The sequence below is a fragment of the Oncorhynchus gorbuscha genome, linkage group LG13 (assembly GCF_021184085.1).
Source record: "Oncorhynchus gorbuscha isolate QuinsamMale2020 ecotype Even-year linkage group LG13, OgorEven_v1.0, whole genome shotgun sequence".
Taxonomy (NCBI): Eukaryota; Metazoa; Chordata; class Actinopteri; order Salmoniformes; family Salmonidae; genus Oncorhynchus; species Oncorhynchus gorbuscha.
Genome location: NC_060185.1, coordinates 34694745 through 34700791, shown reverse-complemented (window position 1 = coordinate 34700791; position 6047 = coordinate 34694745).

The window sequence follows — 6047 nt, the reverse complement described above, 5'->3', positions numbered from 1 at the left end:
AGTAAAGCACCTGGCTCCCTGCAGAATCTCGAAGGCTGATGACATAAGGGGAAGCGGATAACGATTCTTAACCGTTATGTCATTCAGCCCTCGATAATCCACGCAGGGGCGCAGAGTACCGTCCTTCTTCTTAACAAAAAAGAACCCCGCTCCGGCCGGAGAGGAAGAAGGCACTATGGTACCGGCGTCAAGAGACACAGACAAATAATCCTCGAGAGCCTTACGTTCGGGAGCCGACAGAGAGTATAGTCTACCCCGAGGAGGAGTGGTCCCCGGAAGGAGATCAATACTACAATCATACGACCGGTGAGGAGGAAGGGAGTTGGCTCGGGACCGACTGAAGACCGTGCGCAGATCATGATATTCCTCCGGCACTCCTGTCAAATCGCCAGGTTCCTCCTGAGAAGTAGGGACAGAAGAAACGGGAGGGATGGCAGACATTAAACACTTCACATGACAAGAAACGTTCCAGGATAGGATAGAATTACTAGACCAATTAATAGAAGGATTATGACATACTAGCCAGGGATGACCCAAAACAACAGGTGTAAACGGTGAACGAAAAATCAAAAAAGAAATAGTCTCACTGTGGTTACCAGATACTGTGAGGGTTAAAGGTAGTGTCTCAAATCTGATACTGGGAAGATGACTACCATCTAAGGCGAACATGGGCGTAGGCTTCTCTAACTCTCTGAAAGGAATGTCATGTTTCCGAACCCATGCTTCGTCCATGAAACAACCCTCAGCCCCAGAGTCTATCAAGTCACTACATGTAGCACCCGAACCGGTCCAGCGTAGATGGACCGACAAAGTAGTACAGGATCTTGATGGAGAGACTTGAGTAGTTGCGCTCACCTGTAGCCCTCCGCTTACAGATGAGCTCTGGCTTTACTGGACATGAATTAACAAAATGTCCAGCAACTCCGCAATAGAGGCACAGGCGGTTGGTGATCCTCCGTTCCCTCTCCTTAGTCGAGATGCGAATCCCTCCCAGCTGCATGGGCTCAGACTCTGAGCCAGAGGAGGGAGATGGTTGCGATGCGGAGCAGGGAAACACCGTTGATGCGAGCTCTCTTCCACGAGCCCGGTGACGAAGATCTACCCGTCGTTCTATGCGGATGGCGAGAGCAATCAAAGAGTCCACATCTGAAGGAACCTCCCGGGAGAGAATCTCATCCTTAACCACTGCGTGGAGTCCCTCCAGAAAACGAGCGAGCAGCGCCGGCTCGTTCCACTCACTAGAGGCAGCAAGAGTGCGAAACTCAATAGAATAATCCGTTATGGACCGTTCACCTTGGCATAAGGAAGCCAGGGCCCTAGAAGCCTCCCTACCAAAAACTGAACGGTCAAAAACCCGAATCATCTCCTCTTTAAAGTTCTGGAACTTGTTAGAGCAATCAGCCCTTGCCTCCCAGATAGCTGTGCCCCATTCTCGAGCCCGGCCAGTAAGGAGTGAAATGACGTAAGCAACCCGAGCTCTCTCTCTAGAGTATGTGTTGGGTTGGAGAGAGATCACAATCTCACACTGCGTGAGAAAGGAGCGGCACTCAGTGGGCTGCCCGGAGTAGCAAGGTGGGTTATTAACCCTAGGTTCTGGAGGCTCGGCAGGCCAGGAAGTAACAGGTGGCACGAGACGTAGACTCTGGAACTGTCCAGAGAGGTCGGAAACCTGAGCGGCCAGGTTCTCCACGGCATGGCGAGCAGCAGACAATTCCTGCTCGTGTCTGCCGAGCATGGCTCCTTGGATCTCGACGGCAGTGTAACGAGCGTCTGAAGTCGCTGGGTCCATTCCTTGGTCGGTTCCTTCTGTCATGCAGGTGAAAGAGGACCCAAAAGCGACTTGGCGAAAACAGAGTCTTTAATCCAGTAAAGTAAATACAAACAAAAAACACAACTTTCACTCGAAATGACGAGGACAAACTGGAGACTCGATCTTGAACAGCAGGTGAACAGCAGGTTGCCTCGGGAAGGCACTTGAACCAGACAGACTCAGACACCTGCTCACCACGCAGCATCTGAGGAAAACACGACACGACAGGGCGATACACAAACACAGCACGGTGAATTCTAGACAAGGAACCGACAGGACAGGAACGGAACACAAAGGAAGAAATAGGGACTCTAATCAGGGGAAAGGATCGGGAACAGGTGTGGGAAGACTAAATGATTGATTAGGGGAATAGGAACAGCTGGGAGCAGGAACGGAACGATAGAGAGAAGAGAGAGCGAGAGAGTGAGAGAGGGAGGGGGAGAGAGAGGGATAGAAAGAGGGAAAGAACCTAATAAGACCAGCAGAGGGAAACGAATAGAATGGGAAGCACAGGGACAAGACAAGATAATAAATGACAAAACATGACAAATCCGACCAATTGAACATATGCTGTGGTACTTAATGAATATGATGTCAGTTTGGTTGTCATCTGAGACATTCTCATCAATGATAAGATTACATAAACTCTACAGTGGAAAGTCTACACATCAGAGTTATCGGATTCACATGGAATTATTGTTCAATTTAATATTTGAATATGAAATGATTCGTGATTGGATGAAATGTGATTTTAGCTTCTAAAATGTGAGATTTGGGTTTTCATAAGGTAGGGCTCTGCTCAATCAGTGGCCCGCCCCTCCTCTCTCTTCCTATGTTAAAACCTTGACGACAATATAACCATCTGTTCCGAGGATGTGAGGACGACAGTCCGATGTCAGAATGGTTCAGATAATAACTACAGAACGAAGCCAAAATCAGCGTGAGCTTTGGTTGCGAATGGTATGAACTTTGAACTCTTATTCAATACAAAAGTGATACCTCCTAGCCGTTGAGTTAGCAACAGCAGCTGCAAACTAGGGTTAGGAAGGAACAAACAGAGTATCCCGTCTACCACACAACGACGTTACTACAACGTATTCAATTTACCAGCAGAGACATTCTTCAAAGGAATCGGTTGGGCAACACGGCCTTCCATCTACCACCAACCTACCGAAGCGCAGCTCAGAGTAAATATTTATTGCATTTTCATTTTCCAAATGGGTGGTAATTTAGAATAAGATACTGTATCTAAGATAGCACAGCTTCGCCCTTTGTTCCTCAGTCTCCCGCTCTTTTACTCAAACCTGCCCTTTTCTTTTGTGTAACCAGCTGTCATGTTGGGGCGGCAGGGTAGCCTAATGGTTAGAGAGTTGGACTAGGAACCAGAAGGTTGCAAGTTCAAACCCCGGAGCTGACAAGGTACTAATCTGTCATTCTGCCCCTGAACAGGCAGTTTACCCACTGTTCCTAGGCAGTCATTGAAAATAAGAATTTGTTCTTAACTGACTTGCCTAGTTAAATAAAGATAAAATAAAAAATTAAATATCTGTTCCGCCCGCTAGGGATGTTTTCCTTTATGACGTAATTTGTAGTCAAGTTATGATTTAAATATGTGTATGTGTAATTCTATGTGATTAGTTAGGTAAATAAATAATTAAACCCAATTTTCTTTTGCTGATTCAACTTGTTAGCCAGGGTTCATGCAGATAAACAAGAAATTAAGATGACGATTTATATTGACTGCTATTGATGTAAAATATTACTAGGTCTTTAAGAGTTTATTCGGAAGATAACAGCTCTATAAATATTATTTTGTGGTGCCCGACTCTCTAGTTAATTACCTTTACATGATTAGCTCAATCAGGTAATATTAATGACGGATAAATTATTTAATAGAATAGCATGTCATATCACTGAATCCGGCATAGCCAAAGACACGACAGTGTTCTTCGGCTTGCAAGCCTCCCCTTTTTTCCTCCAAACATGACAATGGTCATTTTGGCCAAACAGTTCTATTTTAGTTTCATCAGACCAGAGGATATTTATCCAGTTGCAAACCGTAGTCTGGATTTTTTTATGGCGGTTTCGGAGCAGTGGTTTCTTCCTTGTTGAGCGATCTTTTAGGTTATGTCGATATAGGACTAGTTTTACTGTGGATTTAGATACTTATGTACCTGTTTCCTCCAGCATCTTCACAAGGTCCTTTGCTGTTGTTCTGGGATTGATTTGCACTTTTTTACACCAAAGTACGTTCATCTCTAGGAGACAGAACGCGTCTCCTTCCTGAGCGGTATGAGTTCCCATGGTGTTTATACTTGCGTACTATTGTTTGTACAGATGAACGTGGTACCTTCAGGCATTTGGAAATTGCTCCCAAGGATGAACCAGACTTGTGGAGGTCTACATTTTCTTTCTGAGGTCTTGGCTGATTTCTTGTGATTTTCCCATGATGTTAAGCAAATAGGCACTGAGTTTGAAGGTAGGCCTTGAAATACATCCACAGGTACACGTCCAGTTGACTCAAATGATGTCAATTAGCCTATCAGAAGCTTCTAATGCCATGACATCATTTTCTGGAATTTTCCAAGCTGTTTAAAGGCACAATCAACTTTTTCTACGTAAACTTCTGACCCACTGGAATTATGATACAGTGAATTATAGGTGAAATGATCTGTCTGTAAACAATTGTTGGAAAAATGACTTGTGTCATGCACAAAGTAGATGTCCTAACCGACTTGCCAACACTATAGTTTGTTAACAAGAAATTTGTGGAGTGGTTGAAAAACAACTGTTAATGACTCCAACCTAAGTGTATGTAAACTTCCGACTTCAACTGTAGATCTCAGGCAAATGTTAGCCAAGGGGCCCAATCTTCTGCTTAGTCCAGACATTTCTAAATTTTGCCTCAACCCGAGGCAGCGCTGGACAAAAATGTCGGCCTTTGATGCATTCATATGATTTAAATCTCGGGATTAAAAACAAATCCCTCTTAAGAGTCATGCTGAATTCCAGGAGTGGTAAGCATTCTTCGAAAGCAGAGAACACAAAATCTTCTCCTTTTTTCTGTCTTTCTTCACATGATGAATTAATCTGGTTGATCCGTACATCCTTTTCCACCACCCATGCCATGCCCACTCCACTCTTTCCCCCTTCACTTGCCCATATCTACAAAATTTGAAACATGGCTCTTCAACCAATAACTCCAGAAAAGGATGTAATGTAGTGTACTGAAGCAGCCAAACAAACAAAAATACAACTTCACGGCAAAAATGCAGCATGTCTGACTGAATATACCTCAGTGTCAGGTTATCTGTGCATCTCCTCACAGAGGAAAGGAAACTCCACTGGAATGTGTATCTGCTGCCAGGCCTGGGCTTTTCACTCTGTTATAATCCAGTAATGCAGTGGAATGACCAGTTTTGGATTTAGTTTTGTGTGCTGCTGAATGATGATGCCTAACCAATATACAAGTCTATGCAATTTGTGAAAGCAATTTTGAAGAAGGGAGGAAGTGGGTTGGATTTCAGCATCGCTTTTATAAAGATCATCTTCCAAACCAGATGTATTGGCTATATTGCTGTCCCGGGCACCATCAGATTAATTTTCCATAATGTTCTGTCACAGTTTTTCAAATGCAGACTCGAATTGGAGCAAATGTAGACTCGAGTTGGAGCTAAGGGCTGCTTTGAGCAATTAAAGTCCTTGTTAATTCTGTTTGCATTAAGACGAAGCAGCGTTTGGATGTTCAGAGAGCATCATGGCTTCCAGCGTTTCAGTTTAAGCACATAATCTTGAGCTGCTAACATTGGGATTCTCTATAGGGATAGGCCTACTGTACATACAGTATAGCAATAGGGTCTGGGAACATTTTAATTCACCTGCCTAGTCTAAATCTCCTGTGGTGATATTCAAATGCAGTATTGCTACAAGACCCCATCAACAAGAGGAGATAGATTTAGGTCAACTTATTTCGCAACACATCCAAAAAGACGATGGCAGAAGTTTACAGAAACCAGGATGTTTTTATGTACTGTACTGATTATTGTAATTCATCACAGATGTTTTTATAAATCATGAAATTGATATAAAAAAATATTCCTAAAACAAAACAATGGCATAATGAGAAAATTGCTGCACAAATTAATTGTTGAACTGACATAGGACTACATGTAACATAAAACTAAAGGAGTAAACTACTTGAACTCACACATTTTGAAAAATAACACATGCCCTATAA